General features: G+C 40.3%; 1 pseudogene across 1 annotated transcript; it reads left to right on the forward strand.

Annotated features, from left to right (window-relative positions):
* Window positions 1-4,569: 4,569 nt before the first annotated feature.
* On the forward strand, window positions 4,570-15,674 carry LOC110203486 (uncharacterized; annotated as a pseudogene). The gene is made up of 4 exons (XR_013484450.1): window positions 4,570-4,963; window positions 9,026-9,152; window positions 9,897-9,992; window positions 11,711-15,674. The product of XR_013484450.1 is annotated as an uncharacterized LOC110203486 (transcript).
* Window positions 15,675-18,692: the final 3,018 nt, after the last annotated feature.

Genomic DNA, 18,692 nt, shown 5'->3' on the forward strand with positions numbered 1-18,692 from the left:
TAGAAGGAATTAAGGGTGGGAAGTGGCCTGGGGCCATCCAGCCAAGGAAGAACTGGGCTAGGTTAGAGGTAACATTGGAGGTTTGGGTGTGGGACCACAATGAAAGGCCAGTTATAGGAATTACTGGGATGAGTCAATGCCTCAGGGATCACCAGAGACTTGGCCATGTGGGAAAGTTCAAGGAAAGTTGCGGGGGAGGTTCCAGGGTTGACATCCCTCATTTCCCCTTTAAACAAATTGGACCTAAATTCTTTTTGGGTAAGGGGAGAAGGCCTTGGCTTCTGAAATTGCCTCCTGCTGGCAAGAGGCACAGAGCTGTCCCTGCCTCTGGGTTCCATTCAAAAGACCAGACTTCAGAACCTGGCTGATGACAGGTTTAGTGGGCTAGAGACATTGGACTCGGTCACAGGTTTGTATATAGTTTGTATATATGTTGATGGCTCAGACGACAAACCTGGGAGTTTAAGGACCAAACAGCCACAAAAGGAATATAGAGAAAAGACAATTTCCCTGGAGGAAATTAAAGACTACTATGGCAAGTAAACCTTAAAAGGAAAAGGGCATGTATGATTCCATCCCTTTTTATCCATCTGTCAGTTGGAGGGGGCAGGATGCCTTTCCAAACAGTCGCTTGAGGTCCTCCAAAGGTTCACAAGTATATTCCTGAGTGTCTGGGTGCAAGTTGGGCAAGCCCAACTTGGGTGGTTTCTCCAGGCTTACTGCCAGGGGACGGATTTTGGACATAATGGCTGTAGCCGCCGTTGCAGCCTCAGAGCCTAACTGTTTTGAAAAACAAGCAACGGCCTGGGGTTGGATCCTAAGGACTGGGTCAGGACTCCCAAAGCCAGTCCTCTCCTTTCACCAACATACAGAATGAAAGATTTTTTCTAGATTGGGTAGAGCTAATGCCAGAGTGGTGATCAATTTAGTTTTTAAAGTCTCAAAACCTTTAGCCTGGTCGGGCCCCGCTCTGGAGGGAGTGAGACAGGGCATTGAGTAGAGTCACAGAGGGGCTTAGCAATAAGAGCAAAATTAGTGATCCAGAGTCTGCAAAATCCAGCCGTGCCTAGAAAAGTTCTAGTTGTTCTAGGGGAAAAAAAGTTCTAGAAAAGAAGTTGTTTCTTAGTGGCTGGGACAGGGATAGACAGGATTATCCTTTTCCTCTCTGAGGTTAAGGATTGAGAGGTGGATGTTAGTTCATGGCCCAGATACTTTACAGACAGTCATGCTATCTGGACTTTGTTTAAAGAGACCCTATAGCCTAGAGTGCCCAAGAAATAAAGAGCTTCTGTGGCAGCAGCTACAGAAGCCTCCTGGGTGGGGCTACAAATAGGAATATTGTCCACATACTGCATTAAGCTACTATCAGCTGGTTCCAGGTCCCTTAAATCCCTCCCCCCAAAGCCTGGCCAAATAAATGGGAGCTATCCTGAAACCCTTAGGGCAAGACTGTCCATGTTGGCTGACATGGACTTGATTTTCCAGGGAGTGTCCTTTCAAAGGCAAAAAGAAATTGTGAGTCTGTGTGAAGAGGTATACAGAAAAAGGTGTCTGAGATCCAGGGTGGAAAATCACTGGGTACCCCCAGGGATCTGAGCGAATATGGTATATAGGTTAGGGACTATGGGGTATATCAGAATACCAGCTTCATTGACAGCCCTGAGATTTGAACCATTTGGTACTCTCCATTATGCTTTTTTTATAGGAAGGATAAGAGTGTTACGGGGGACTGGCAAGGGACAAGGATTTCATATATAAGGAATTTTTCAGTGAATGGTTGCAGTCCCTCTGAGGCCTTGGACTTAACTGGATATTAACAACAAGGGTCTCAGAGGCGGACAACAGCAGGGGTGACATGAGCAGCTCACCCAGAAATTCCCTGTTCCCAAACAATTGGCTCAGCTGTCTCCCACACTTTTGGGGAAACATGGGGAGGTCTGCTGAACAGAGGGAAAAGGGATATCGGTGGCTTAACTAGAGAAAATTGGCTCCCCAATTTCACCATCATGTCCCTTCCCAACAAGGGGGCAGGGCAAGAGGAGATGATGAAGAAGGAGTGTTCAAACAACAGATCCTCAAATAGACAGAGAAATGGCTATGTCTCAGGACATCCCTTAGTTTTCCCTTCAATGCCCATGACCTAGTGGGGTCCAGTAGGGCCAGAGTAGTTGGTTAAAAGAGAGAACGTAGCCGTGATAAAGAGAAGGTAACTTTGACCTAGATTTTTGCCCAGGGCTCAGTAGTGAGAGATGGAAAAAGTGGGAACGCTGCTAAGCCCCAGGTTCCTCATCATTCCCAGTCTTGGGAAGACTGGAGGACAGGGTAATGGGAAGTGGCTCCACCACTTTTCCAACCTTGGGGACAATCCCTCCAATGTCCCCTCTGGCACATGTTGGGTCTGGTCCTAGAGGCATCAGTCCTGGGGGCTTCTGGGGTGGGAGGCGCCCTGGAGGGACACTCCTTGGTCCAGTGGCCTTCCTTGTGGCGTGGAAAGGAGGTTTCCCCACCACCCAAGTCGCCAGGAGCATCCTTGAATCTTCTGCTGCCCATAGCAGCAGTCAAGAATTGAGCATGTTCTCTGTCTCTAGTCATTTCCCTTCTTTCTCTCTTCTCTGCTGCAACGAGATCTCTATTGTTAAAGACTCCATAGGCCATCTCCAGTAATTGCGTGTTTGGGGTCCCATTGCCAATTTCTGCAGTTTTCTTTTAATACCTGGGGCAGACTGATTAATGAAATTTATGCCAAGGATTGCTGCCCCTTCTATAGAGTTAGGATCTAAATTTGTGTACTTCTTTGTAGCTTCTACTAGCTGGTCCTAGAAAAGGTCAGGGTTTTTCTTTTCTCCCTGAATAATTTCCTTAATTTTTTGAAAAATTTTTTGCTAACAAACAAAAACAAAAACAAAAAGAAATTATTTTTGCTTTTGAAATGTGGTCCTTAGGCCTTCTAACAGCCAAATTGCCCCATGGTCTCTCTTTCCTCTATCCTCACTGTTCCGATAATCCCACTCCGAATCACTAGTGGGAACAGTAGCCTTTCCTGAGGGCTATTTCATGGGACCCATTGCCTAGCCAAAAAAAAAGAGAAGGGACTATAAGGTCTTTTTGCCTTTTGGTTTTCTCTTTGGGAATATATGTAATTTCTAGAAAAAAATAAGTTGACTAGACTGACTAAAAATATATTACTAGATGGGTGTATTAGTGATATACTATAGTGATATATCATTCTTTTTTTTTTTTTGGCTAGGCAATGGGGGTTAACTGGCTTGCCCAGGGTCACCCAGCTAGTAAGTGTCAAGTGTCTGAGGCCATATTTGACCTCAGGTCCTCCTGACTCCAAGACCAATGCTTTACCTACTGCACCACTTAGCTGCCCCTATATCATTAATTTTTGCTAACATTCACTTCCCCTATGGAATCAAAATGAAGTGATTAATACCGATTGGAATAAAATAGGGGCATAAATAGAAACATTCTTCTTGTTACTGTGAACAAGAAAAGTAGTTACTGTTGCATCATTTCTGACTCTTAGTGACCCTATTTGAGGTCTTCTTGGTAAAGATGCTGGAGTGATTTGCTGTTTCCTTCTCTGTGTTATTTTATAGATTTGGAAACTGAGGCAAATAGGGTTAAGTAACTTGTCCAGGGTCTCACCGGTAGTGTCAGAGGCTGGATTTGAACTCAGAACTCAATTCATTTAGACACCCAGGAGCCCCCTCCTCAGGGTCCATTCACAAAAGTCACTCAAGACAATTGCAAAGGCCACCTGATGAAAAATGCTATCCCCCTCCAGAGTGAGATGAGGAACTCTAAATGCAGACTGAAGCATAATTTTACTTTTAACTTTATTTTTAACGCTTATTTCGTGTTTTCTTTTACATTCCCAGTCCTCAGAAGCTAAGCAGGGTCAGGGGAGATGAGGGGGCGGGGCTCCCACTCCAGCAGTGCCCTGAGCACCTACAGTCAGGGAGATTCAGGACCGCATTCCCCACCTGGGAGAGGGCCGAACTCCAGGCATGCGCAGAAGACACGCCTTCTCCAAACTACAATTCCCAGAAGACCTTGCTCATCCCAGGGGCATTTTTCCGACCCCCTGGCTGGAGGGTGTGAACTTCCTCCAATGTCACTACCCTGTGGCGCTCTCTGCTCTTCCTTTCTTCCTCCTGCTCGCTTCCCATCCTTCGTCCTAAGGCGACCTGGGACGGGGCGAGCGGCAGCCGAAAGCGGAGCCAGGCCTGGCCAGAAACCCGATGGCAGTAGCAGGGGCTGGCTGGGGAGCACACAAGATTGGAGCTTCCGCTAGAGGCGAAGGAAGCCATCCCCGGGCTTACAGCGCTGCGGGGGTGGAGCCTGGGGAGAGATGTAGGCGGGGACTGGGAGGGTCACGTGGGTGTGGAGTCGGATGCAAGCCCCTCCCCAGACACGCCCTCACCGCGTGAACCCCTGCGAATGTCCTGACCTTCCGGACCTCAGGCTTTCCTTTGGCGAGAATCTTGAACTGATGTCTGTCTGGTCCTTGGTGCAGATTTCCCTGTGGCATCATCCCTTCCCAGCATCCTTGGTACCGTTTCCTCAGGAAACCTTCTCTGATGCTGGGGATGATCAGTGCTCTCCCCTTCCAGAAAGTATTCCCTCTTCTCTCCACCTCCAGAAAGTATCTGTTTTATCTCTGAAGTATATTGTCTTAAAGACAGTGCCCCCTCCAGAAGAGATGTGACTGTTTCCTTCTGGCCCCTTCCCCCACCCCCAGCCCTATGTCCTCCTCCCTGCTCTCCACCTCAGTGGAGAAGGGGGAATTTTTAGCCTCTGATTAGGGGACACATACTGCGTGGCCCGAGCTTCTCACGCTTCTCCTTTTGTCCCCAGAACCTCTGCCCCTTGTGGCCTCTGCTCAGCTCCAGTAGCTGGGAGCACTGAGGAAGAGAAAATGGCTTCTGTTCTCCTGACAACCAGGCCCTACGTGGTGAGTGCCAATTGCTTGTTTTCTGAAATACTATCTCAGGCCAAAAGACCAAGGGATACATTTCTTTCTCATATGCTATATCTCCATAAATTCTGGCTATCAGAGAATCCTGTATTTAGAGCTAAAAGATATCATAGAGATCATCTATTTAATGCCCCTACCCCAAAATTAACATTCATTTTAAAATTTTGCATTCCATATTCTTTCCCTCCTTCCAGCAGCTTCCCTACCCTTTGGCAAGGCAAGCAACAAGATACCCATTATTCATGTGAAGACATGTAAAACATTTCCATGTTAGCCACATTGCAAAAAAAAATTTTTTTAAAGCATTAAAATAAAAGAAAGTGAAAAAAAAATTCTGTTATCTGCCTTCAGAGTTCATCAGTTCTCTCCTCATTTTTCATCGTGAGTCCACTGGAATTTTCATGCATCATTGTATCAATCAAAGTAACCCAAGTCTTTCATAGTTGATCACTGTTACCATATTGCCCTTATTGGGCACAATATTCTCCTGATTCTGCTCACTTCACATTGCCTCAGTTCATAAAAGTCTTCCCAGGTTTTTTCTGAACCTTGTCATTTCTTATTACACAAGAAAAGTTGGACAGCTCTCAACACAATATGCAATGTTTATTATATAGGCTTTCTTGAAATGGAAATTTATTGCTCTATATTTTGAATGCTCTCTTACATTCTGCTGTGCACATGACAGTTTTTTCTTTTTTTGTATTTAAGTTTATAACATGTTTCTTTTTTTTCTTATTGTGTATTTAAGTTTAAACTAAATTAATTAAATAAAAGACTCCTTGATTCATACCTACGTTTAGGGGAAGTGCTACATTAAAGTGAATTTAATTAAAGAGTAAGAGGTGGCAAAGTATAAAGAAAAGAACACCAGACTGTGGGTCAGAAGGCCACAGTGTTCTGATTCTGCTCATTTCACTTTGCCTCCGTTTATCAAAATATTCTCAAGTGTTTCTGAACCTACCTCACCCTTGTCATTTCTTGATATACAATAGTATTCCCTCACAATCATATCCCACACCTTATTCAGCCATTCCCCAACTGATGGACATCTGTGGTGGGTGAAGGATGAAATGACCAAGGAAACAATAGTTTGATCTTCTGAGCATACTGATTTATTAAGCAGTACATGTCAGTTTTTCAAGAAACCAGGACCAGACTTCCTCGCTTTAGGCCTGGATTCCAGATAGAGGGGGAGACAGACTTATAAAAACAATTAATGAAATAAAGTCAATTAAATAAAAGGAAATATTATGCAATGAGGTAATCTGATGTCTAATTGGATGAAAGATTAGGGACTTTCCAAGTACAGAAGGGGGAGAGTGAACAGGTGAAATGCTTGAGATCAGCAAAAGGGTAGTTCCACTCCCCCAGGGTGTTTGTAAACAATTAAAGGAACATGTAACTAATAACTGATTGGTCAGTATGGGGCCGATTTTCAGATACGACATGAATTGCTTGAGATGTACAATTGTGAGAAACTCCTTACATTACTCTTTGGATCTCACCTAGTTTCTGGTGAGAATGATCTAGGTCCCTAGGTTAAGGGGCTCTACACAGCAGGGAGAGGTCCTCCAGTTTCCCACCCAGGAAGGGCTAGGGTCAGACAATGCACTAAGGTTTTCAAATTGCCACAGTTGAATAAAGTTTTCTCATAAGACAGCAATTGGACTAGATAGCCCTAAGGTTGACTAGAAACTAAGTTAGCTCCAGAATTGGAGTCACAAGATGGTGTCACTATGGTTCACTCAATTTCCACAATTAACCCTTTGCTGTCCTAATCCCCTGAATTCCTTCAAGTTTTACTCATTATTTCAGAAGAGGGTGAGTTCCTGGAATCACCCAAAGTCCTAGGAGTTCTCCCCCTGCAATCTTAAAATGATTCCCTTACATCTGCTCAATTTCTAATTCTTTGCCACCAGAAATAAAGCTTCTACATATTTTTGTGTGTTTAGGTCTTTCCCTTTTTCTTTGATCTCTTTGGGATTCAGACCTAATAAAGGGATTGCTACATCAAAGAGAATACACATTTTTATAGTCTTTTGTACATTTAGGATTAGGGTTCCAAGACTGGTTGAAACAGTTCAAAATTCCACTAATAGTGCACTAGTGTCCCTATTTTCCCACATCCCTTTCAGCATTTATCATTTCCCTTTTCTGTCATGTTAGGCAATCTGATAAGTTGTGAAGTAGTGTCTCTGAGTTGTTTTTACTTGCATTTCTCTAATTATTAATGATTTAGAGCATTTTGCATATTACTGTTGATGGGTTTACCTTCTGAAAACTGCCTCTTCATACCCCTTGCCTATTTTTCAATTGGTAGATAGTTCTTAAATTTGTATATTTAGCTCAGTTTCCTGTGTATTTGAGAATTGACTCCTTTACCAGAAACTTTTTCCATTTTCCTAATTGTCTTTTTATTTTGGCTGCACTGGTTTTGTTTTGGCTAAAACTTTTAAATAGCATATAATCAAAATTATGCATTTTATGTTTTGTAATCCTCTGTATCTCTTGTTTGGTCATAAATTCTTCTCTTTTCCATAAATCTAACCGGGACATTTTCTCATGCTCACTTACTTTCCTTATGATACCACCCTTTATGTCTAAATCATGTGCTCATTTTGACCCTATCTTGGTATGTGATTTGAGATGTTGGTTCATGCTTAGTTTTTTCTGTACTGCTTTGCAGTTTTGCCAGCAATTTTTGTGAAATGGGGAGTTTTTACCTGACAAGCTTGGATCTTTGGGTTTATCAAACATTAGATTATTGTGGTCTTTACTTCTGTATATTGTATACCTTGTCTATTTCATTGATCAACCACTGAATTTTGCAGCCTTTTCTCAGATTGTTTTGGTGATTACTCCTTTTAATATAGTTTGAAATCCATTATGGTAGGTTCCCCCTTCCTTCACCTAGCTTTTTTGTTTGATTCCTTTGATGTTCTTGATTTTTGTTTATCCTGACAATGTTTAATATTTTTTCTAGTTCTATAAAAAATTCTTTGACAGTTTGATTGGATCTGCAATTTACTCCCTTTTGACCTTTAGCAGATTACTTTTTCTCCCTGGGCCTCACTTTGCTAATTTGTAAAATGAGAAAGTTGAACTCTCAAGTCTTTCAGTTCTAAATATGTGAATTTTAAAACAATAGTCCTTTAAGACTTATATGGTCTGATGCTGAGTGAAGTGAGCAGAACCAAGAGGACTTTGTATACAATAGCAGCCACGTTATGCAATGACTAAGAATGTTAAACTGAACCCTTCTCAGCATTACAAGGATCTAAGACATCTCCAGAGGCCTCGGGATGGAAAATGCTGTCCACATCCAAAGAAAGAACTATGGAAGTCGAATCGCTCTCACTTATTTTTACCTTCAGTTGAGTTTTGTTTCATCTTTCTGATGGTTCCTCCTATTGGTTTTAATACTTACAACTTCACTAATGTGAAAATATGTTTAATGGGTATGTAAATGTAAAGCCTATGTCAGATTGTGCGCTGTCTTGGGAGGGCGGGGCGGGGGGAGAAAAAGGGAGAAAAAATTTTCAACTCAAGCATATGGAAAAAAAAAATTTTTTTAAAAGTCCTTAAAAAAAAATAAAACAATAGTCCTTTAATATCCTTTTCAGCTGTAAAACTTTTTCCCATCATGTTGCAGATAGGAGATGGTAGTCCCCCATGTTCGCCTTTGCTCTTATGGTTCCAGGAGCATTGAATACAGTCATGTTCACTAGGAAAAAAGCAAAAAACAAAAAAACCTCCCACATACATTTAAAATGGATGTCATTGGATCCATTAACAACAATAAGCAACCACTTTGCTAAGTGGTAAGGATACAAAGAAAGCCAACCTGGCCACTGCCCTCAAGAAGCTTATAGTCTAAGGAGAGAGGAATTTTAGTAATGTGCCTGTTATGCTTCAGTTACTGTACTGGATTACAGTTAAGCAACTGAAATGATTCCTATTGATAAGGGAGTTATAGTGAAACTCCATAACAATTAGAGTTATACCTGCATAAGCACAAATATTTTGGTGTTTCAGGAATTGGTGACATTCCAGGATGTGGCTGTGGAATTCTCCTTGGAGGAGTGGAAACATTTGCACCCATCTCAGAAAAAGCTGTACAGGGATGTGATGGTGGAGAACTATAGGAACTTGGTCTCCTTGGGTAAGACCAGTCTTGATATATGTGATATTGACTTTCAAGATTTTAATAGTTATTCTTTGGCATGCCAAAGGAAGATATTCCCTAGTTCTTGTGTAGTCCAGAGAGGCAGTACTTATGCTTCCTATTTCTAGGATAAAGATATTTGCTTAGTATACCTGGAAATTGATTGATTTGTTATCCTTGAGAATTTATCTCCCCCTCTCAAATCCAAGACTTTTTGTTTAATCCCAGTGTCCTAGTGTAGGTTTCATCGTATATAAATTGTTCCCATTGTCTAAGCAGAGTCTAATGAACTATTTTTCCTTAGTCCTACTCTGTAACCCATTCCTACATAATAGAATATTGTTCGTTGGTCTTTTGTATTATCCTCAGGGTCTTCCTAGCATGCCTTCTTTTTTCCCAAGGAGAGTTTAAACTAGTTTTTAAGTCTTTTAAAAAATATTTTGGATGCTTTTTTTTTTTTAATGTATGGTCTCCTTTCCTTCCTACTATGTAAAAAAAACCAAACCCCAGACCAAAACAAACCCTACCTGTCCTTCCATCTAGGCCATTAAGCCTTCCCTGGTTGAAAAAAATAATCAGACAGAATCAGCTGACAAAGACAGTGCCTTGGATAGTAGAAGATAAATTCTGTCCCCTTCCCCCCCCTTTCTATTAAGAGTTGAGAGGAATCTTTCAGCTCTCTGTTCTGTGACTGAATTCTAAGATGACTTTGTCTTACACTTTTTCATTTTCAATGAACAGGATTTGCAGTTTCCAAACCAGATGTGATCTACCAGTTGGAAAGAAAGGAAGCATCTTGTATGCCAGAGGCAGATATTCCCAAAAGCAGCTGTCCAGGTGACTACATAAAAACCAAAGAAATGGGTCATTGCAAAATACAGCTCTGTTGGTCATTGTAGGTCAAAGCTCTTATAAAATGTTGAACAGGGTGGTCTTATAAAAGCTTCTCAGGCATTTGAGAAGAGCTGAGACTTTAAAATGTCATTTTTTTAATTCAAGAAGTTTTTTTTTTGTATCTCTTTAATCACATGTACCTCCAATTTCAAAGCAAGTGGTTGCTTCAGTGTAGGGTAGGTATTTCTCCGGTCTCAGTTGCACGGATTCGTACTCCCTGTTAAAGTCAGCACATCACTTAATCTGTTAACAATATGCCCTTTTGACTTTCTTGTCTTCTGATAATTTCTTCTCTGTTGCTTGATGTTTATGTTTCTTTGCTGCTGTTACTTTATAAAATATTTAATCCTAACTTAATTCCCCTTATGTTAGCCTGTTATGTTATATATCATCCTGTTTTTCTTTATGCTTTAAAGTTATATATCAAGGCACCTTAATATGTTACTATGACAGGGTTTGTTTTACTGTAATGCCATCATTGGACTTACTGGTTTTGAGTATTTTGCTGTTTCACAAAAAGCTATGGTAAATATTTTCTTTGCTTTTTTGAAGATGTAGGGCTAGTAGTGGGATGCTTGAGTAAAGGTTATGAAGTTTTGTAGTTAAAGCTTAAATTTCTTTTTTGCTTTTCAGAAAAAATGCCGTCAGTAGCTTAATAACTGTGTATTTCAGCATAACTTCAAAATTTGTTACCATTTTAAAATATCTTTTCTAATACGATGACTATTTGGTGATACCTCCAAATTGTTCTGAGTTTTATTTCTTTGATTACCAGAGTTTCAGTATTCTTTCAGGTAATTATTAATAATTTGTCTTGTGAATAATTCCTATATGGCTTGATCATTTACTTTAGAACTGGATCTTACTCTTATAAGTTTAATGAATTCCTCACAAAGTACATAAGTTGGATTTTTATTGGAAGTATATGGCAACAGTTGTCTGATATGATCTTTTTTCCTTATAATTTTTCTTTTTTCTGTTTCTTCTATGTCTCTGCCTCTCCTCATGTTAAGCCCATCAGTTCTATTTTTTTTTCTTTCTGTTCAGTGTTTTCCCTTCATATTTCCATCTGAACTGTTAAGGATACATTTTGTTCTTTTTTGGTAATTTTTTGGTCATGTGCAACTGTTTCTGACCTAATTTGGGGTTTTCTTGGCAGCAGTAATGGGGTGATTTGCCTTTTCCTTTTCTAAGTCACTTTAAAGGTGAGGAAATGGAGGCAAACATGGTAAAATGACCTGCTCAGGGTCACAGTGTCTGAGTCCTGATTTGATCTCAGAAAGATGAATCTTCCTGACTCAAGCCTAACCCTGTATCCATTGTGCCACCTAACTGCCCTAAGGCTACTTTTGCAAACTCTCAAAGTCATTTAGTTTTTAAGGATACTTTTTAATTTCCTTATCCATCCAAATATCCACCATTTACTGGAGAGTAAATTCATCTTTCCAGGTAATTTCATCCAGTCAATTCATTTATATATGTTAATTTTGAATCATCATATTTTCACACAAGATAAACTGTGATCCTTAGTGAAAGAGTAGTGAGTCTAGTCTTCTCCAGTAAGAAGGCAAGAGAATAGCTCTAAAACCTTTTGAGGAAGTAGGAACCTTGGGAAATGGAAGAAAAGCCAGGGTTAATTACCTCTTTTTTCTTCATTTCAGAGAGCAAAGAATTTAATGGAGAGAAATCTTATGAATGTAGTGAATGTGGGAAGGCCTTCAGGAGTAAGACACAATTTACTGTGCATTGGAGTATTCACACTGGAAAGATTATTTATGAGTGTAAGGAGTGTGGGAAGGCTTTCATCTACAACTCAGAACTTATTCTACACCAGAGAATTCATACTAGAGAGAAACCTTATGAATGTAGTGAATGTGGGAAGGCCTTCAGGAGTAAGGCACAACTTACTGTACATCAGAGAATTCACACTGGAGATAGTCTTTATGAATGCAAGGAATGTGGGAAGGCTTTCCCTCGCAAGTCAGATCTTATTGCCCATCAAATAAATCATACTGGAGAGAAACCTTATGAATGTAGTTTATGTGGGAAGGCCTTCAATAGAAAGTCAAATCTTACAGTGCATCAGAGAATTCATACTGGAGAGACACCTTATCAATGTAGTGAATGCAGGATGGCCTTCAGGGTTAAGAGACAGCTTACTGTGCATCAGAAAATTCATACTGGAGGGATAATTTGTGATTACAAGGAGTATGGAAATGTTTTCATCACAATTCAGATCTTATAAAATGTCAAAGAAATCATAGGGCAGAAAAACCTTATGTATGTAGTGTATGTGGGAAGGCCTTCAGGATGAAGTCACATGTTACAGTGCATCAGAGAATTCATACTAGAGAAAAACCTTATAAATGTAGCAAATGTGGGATGGCATTCAGACATAAGACACAGCTTACTGTACATCAGAGAATTCATACGGGAGAGAATCTTTATGAATGTAAGGAGTGTGAGAAGACTTTCTTCTACAACTCAGTATTTATTCTACATCAAAGAATTCATACTGGAGAGAAACCTTATGAATGTGGGAAGGCCTTCAGGAGTAAGACACAACTTATTGTGCATCAGAGAATTCATCCTGGAAAGATTCTTTATGAATGTGAAGAGTGTGGGAAGGCCTGTCACTACAACGCTGAACTTATTCAACATCAAAGGATTCATACTGGAGCTAAACCTTATGAATGTAGTCAGTGTGGGAAGGCCTTCATGAATAAGAGGATACTTAACGGTGCATCAAAGCATTCACACTGGAGAAAAGCCTTATGAATGTAGTGAATGTGGGAAGGCATTCAGATGCAAGACACAACTTACTGTGCACCAGAGAATTCATACTGGAGAGAAACCTTATGAATGTAGTGAATGTGGGAAGGCCTTCAGGAGTAAGACACAACTTACTGTGCACCAGAGAATTCATACTGGAGAGAAACCTTATGAATGTAGTGAATGTGAAAAAGCCTTCAGGAGTAAGGCACATTTTACTGAGCATCAAAAAATTCATACTGGAAAGAAACCTTATGAATGCAATGAATGTGGGAAAGCCTTCACCAGGAAGACACCACTTACTGTGCATCAGAGAATTCATACTGGAGAGAAACCTTATGAATGTAGCAAATGCAGGAATGCATTCAGGAGTAAGATAGAACTTACTTTTCATCAGAGTATTCATACTGGAGAGAAACCTTATGAATGTAGTGAATGCAGGATGGCCTTCAGGAGTAAGGCACAGCTTACTGTGCATCAGAGAATTCATACTGGAGAGAGGCCTTATGAATGTAGTGAATGTAGAAAGGCCTTCAGGAGTAAGGCATATCTTAGCGTGCATTGGCGAATTCATACTGGAGAGATTCTTTATTAATGTAAGGAATGTGGGAAGGCTTGCCACTGCAATTCAGAACTTATTTGACATCCAAGAATCCATACTGGAGGTGAATCTTATGAATGTAGTGTACATTAGAAGGCCTACAGGATGAAGGCAAATCTTACTGTGCATCAGAGAATTCATAATTGGGCTAAATCTTATGAATGTAGTGAATGTGGGAAGTTCTTGAACCAGAAGACAAAACTTTATATTCATCAGTGAATTCATACTTGAGAGATTCATTATTAATATAAAGATTGGGAACACCATCACAAGTTAGATTCTATTGAACATCAGAGAATTTATGCTGGTGAGGGACCTTATGAATATGGAAAGGCTTTCAGAAGTAAGCCACAACTTATTGTACATCAAAGCATTTTTCCTGGATAGAAATCTTATGAATGTAGTGAATATGGGAAGTCCTTCAGGAGTAAGACACAATTTACTGTGCATTTAAAATTCACACTTGGGAGATTCTTTATGAAATAAGGAGTGTGGGAAGGCCTTCCATTACAATTCAGAACTTACTGGACATCACAGAATTGATACTGATGAGAAATCTTGTGAATGTACTGTATGTGGGCATACCTTCCTCCTGACTTTAGAACTTACCCTAGACCACTGATACTGGAGAGAGACCTTATGAATGTAATGAATTTGGAAGACCTTTAGAACACAGCTTACTCAGCATCAAAGAATTTATTCTGGAGAAAAACAGTATAAGTTACATAGTACATGTGGCAAGGCATTTTCACTGAGCACACTGCTCTGATGTTCATCAGAGAATTCATACTTTTCAGAATCTTTATGAATATAAGAAGAGTGGGAGAATCCCATTGCTGTCTAGACTATGATTCTGAGTTATATGAATTCTTGGGAGTCAGACCCCAAGAAAGGAGATATCCTTCCCTCTGCAGAGCCCTCTAAGGGGAGAAAAATTAATGTTACCCTCCCATGAGCCTTTTGGTATGGAAAGGATTTGGTGATGGGGCCAGACAATACTGAATGGGTGGTGTTTGGGGGAGAGCTTTTGTATTAACTTTGATTCCTGGGCAGATGGCATGCATGAAGCATTTGGATGACCCCTTGGCCATCAGATGAGCCTGATTTGTGATAAATACTTGTTGACTGTGCTTAAAGAATGTATTATATTCTGAGCTGTGTTCCTGATTTTGCTGGTGCAGCTTTTGCTCCTATTCCTCAGGGTAGACACTGAACAATAAAGATTTGTAATCAGATTAATTTTTTTAAAAGCCTAGTAAGGGCTTGTGGCCGATGTTGATGCTATGTAATTTCTGCCTGGTGTTCTGAATGACAAAGTGAAGGAATCCAGTGATGTGCTGGGCAAACAGCAGGAGTAACTAATATTTTTTTGAGTTAGCCACAGCCCTTATCATCTAATTAGAGATATGTGAAAAGAAGGATGGGATTCTGACTGTGGTCAAAGGATATGAACAGGGAGTTTTCAGAAGAAGAAATCAAAGCTAACAATTCTCATGTGAAAAAATGCTCTAAATCACTACTGATTAGAGAAATGTAAATGAAAACAACTCTTGAGATACCCCCTCACACCTATCAGATTAATTAACACTGGAGATAAGGAAAATGACCAATTCTGAAAGGGATATAAAAAAAATTAGGACATTTATGCATAGTTCACAACTGTTCTAATCATTCTGGTAAACAATTTGAAACTGTGCCCGAAGAGCTATAAAACTGGGCATTCCCTTTTATCTAGCTATAGCACTACTTGTTCTATATGCCATTTCTGTAAAAAAATGATAGTACCTTGATTGCTTACTGCATAGAGTGCCCGGAATCAGTAAACCTGAGTTCAGAAATGGACTTAGACATTTATTGGCTCTGTGACACTGGGCAATTCACTTAAGCTCTTTTTGCCTTAATCTACAGGAGAAGAAATTGGCAAAACTACCGTGTTATCTTTGCCAGGAAAACCCCCATAATGAGGTCATGAAGAGTCTCACGGTGATTGAACCACTGAACAACAATAACATAATGAGAGGTATAGTTCCAGAAAACCCTGTGAAGGCTCATATGGAGTGATACAGAGTGAACAGAAGCAGGGGTTCATTGCATACAGTAAAAGCAATATTGTAATGATGATCAACTGTCAAAGACCTAGCTACTCTGATCAAGATTATTCCAAAGAACACATGATTAAACACACTGTCCACCCCCAGAGAGCAAACTGATGAACTCAATGTAAATTAAAGTATATATATTTTTTCATTTTCTTCATTTTTCTTACTGTTTTTGCTACATAATTAGTATAAAAGTTTTTTGGGGGTGAGATTTTACATGTGTAATTGATATATTTCTTCCCTTATCAATGGGTGGGGGAGGGCCTGGAAAGAGAATTTTGGAACTCAGAATGATAAAAAAGAATGTTCAAAATAAATAAACTTTTAAATTTAAATGATTTAAAAAAGATTTGGAATCACCTATGACATGGACCAGATTACTGAACTCCTAGACTTGGGTCTTTCTGCAGCAGAGCATAAAATCCTAAGATTTCTGCTTGCCTTTCTATTCCCCAATAGTCTGCCATGTCTAGCCAGATGGGTATAAAATCCAATGGAGGTCAATTTGTAGAGGTCCAGGCTTGAGCTCTAGGGTAATGGAAGGTTTGTTGAATGACTAATGCACACAGCCAGAAGTTGGCTTTGCAACTACTTGACCAATCCTGGCGCTGAGTCACCTGGTCTTTTCTCTCTCAGAGTTGACAATGATCTAGAAATCACTACTTACTTACAAACCCACTGTTCCAGTACTCCCATCGTCTCAACCACAAGTGTCCCCACAGGCTCAGTTTCTGGAGCTGCTGCTCTCTTCCAGCCCCTCTTCATTGGTTTTGAGACATCTTCCCATGTTTCTGCAGGGCAAGCAATGTGTAATCAGCTTGTAGATCCCTGGTAGGCTTTAACAAAGGGGTTCATATTTTACCACAGAGTCTCTAAGAAAACTGCCAAGTCCTTGGAATGGAATGGTATAGTCTGACATGATTTAGGAACATCAGTTTGTTCATTGTATAGAGAACGTGTTGGAAAGAGGAAAGACTGCTTGTGTGTCTTTTGGTCTGCACCTGTGTGGAGGTTACCTACACTCATAGAGATGGACAACTCTTATAAATTATTGTCCTAGCCAAACCATGATTCAAGAGGACTGAAGATAAGATTGGTACTCATGTCTTTCTGCAGAAGTGATGGATTTAAAATGCAGAATGAGACATATTTTGGGTGTGACTAATGTGGAAATTTATTTTGTTCAACTCTATATAATAGGAAGGGTTTTTTCTTTCTTTTTTTTTTTTTTGGTTGTTGCAGATGAAGAAAAAATAATTGCTAAAATAAAAGTGTCAGTTGTACTGCACTGATCTCTAACCTGTGGATGGTTGTATGCTGAACAGAGCAGGATGCAGGGAGAGTTGGGAATCAAACAGAAGTTCAATTTCAAAGTGAGGGAAATGGCTTGCAAGCAAGGAGGGAATGAGACACATGTGTTGGTGTTCTGCCCTTAGTGGGGGACCCAAGTCAGTGGGGGGAGATCTCAATGCTCATGCCAATAACTGGGCATTGTCAGCTGTAGCCCTGACAATGAGGGGTAACAGCCATAATGATACAAGTTTGATTCATATCAGGCTTTATGACTGGAACATGGGTACTTGTCCAAGCTTGTCCTGTGCTTGTCTGAACTCAGAACACCTGGTGCTGGTCAAAGCAATACAGCAATTATGGGATTTTGCCAGAGGGTGAGCACAAAGGATCCTTGTTTTGCCAAGCTGGGGCACAGCTTGCTTGCTGGGCTTTCGCTCTGGAAACCACAGTGTCCCCTAATATCTTGCCAAAACAAAATTTTAAATTAAAAAATTTATAATTAGGGTTTGGAGTATGTCCCAACCTCCTTATGTGGAATGTGCTGACCACTATTACATACAGAATAAATATAAAGAAAACAATTAGAATTAAATAGGAAGAATAAATTCAAAGGAATGGCAAAAGTGGACCAGATGAAGGAGAAGCCTTGGGCCTTTGCAATTCCCATCCCCTGCTACCACAGACCAAGCTCTCCACCCACACAAGAGGGAGTTGTGGAGGGGGAACGAAAATTGGTGGGAAGACAGAAAGGACTTGAGCATCAGCAGCAAACATCCCTGGAATGATCAGGGGGAGAAAAGCAAGAGATTGAGTTGGCCCTCCCAAGTAGCCATCATTAAATACACCATCCCTGTGAATTTTACTGCCGAATATAAGCAGACATTTATCAGACTGAAATGGTACAGGCCCCTATTACAGTCTATCCAAACCACCCAAGCGACTCTCCAAAAATCTGTGGGCACAATAGCAACGTCTCCATACCTTGCAGAGGAGACCACCCTTTACTGTTGAGAGTAAAACTTTAGATATATAGACACTTTTTTGCTTACACAGAGATGATCGAAGGTTTGAATCAGAAGTTTTGAGTAAAAATCTCAACTTAGAGTTTTCTTAGGAAAGGGCCTGTCTAAATGATGAAATCTTACCATGAGCACTAGGAGGAGAGTGTGTTTTCCTAGGAAACCCCAAGCCAGACCTGTTTTTTTTTTTCCCTTTCAACTCCCTTCTTGGTCCCCATAACTGTGATGTTTAGTTGAGAGATATAGTTTCTGGTAACTTAATCGTTTCATTAATAAGGCCAGTAGGTTATTAATAAAAGGATGGTCATTTGGCCATCTGTTTTAGACCAAAGACCCCTAATGGTGGTGGGGTCATACTTTATATGCCCTTCAAAGAGGAGATGTTTCTGAGGGGTGGCAGTTAACTCTGATTGGTTATCACAAAGACAGGGGTGGGTTATATTAAAATGAAGGTTTTGGGGTACATGAATTAGGTCACTTAAATATTTGTCAAAGAGACATCAATTTCCATATCACCTGTCTTGAAAATAGGGAGAGGTCTGTCTGAGCAAACACAATCAGCAGGAATACATCCATTAATGCATACTTAGAATTACTTTTACTGTCTGAGTAGATCTAGCTCTGGGTAAGTCTCTAAGATAAATTTCCGACACTAGTTGGTTTCTGGATAAGGAAGCAGAAAGGGGGAAGATCATTAGTCCTAATACAAGAATTAGTTATTAAACATAAGAGAAAATATTCATTTCTCACACCAGATCGCTATCCAAAATTGTTGGATCAGCTCACAGATTGGCCAACAATGAATTGAGGTCCCAATTTTCCCACATCCCCTCCGCCATTTGTGACTTTCCTCTATCAT

The sequence above is a fragment of the Phascolarctos cinereus genome, unplaced genomic scaffold, assembly GCF_003287225.1.
Source record: "Phascolarctos cinereus isolate Bilbo 61053 unplaced genomic scaffold, phaCin_HiC Scaffold_2;HRSCAF=192, whole genome shotgun sequence".
Lineage (NCBI taxonomy): Eukaryota > Metazoa > Chordata > Mammalia > Diprotodontia > Phascolarctidae > Phascolarctos > Phascolarctos cinereus.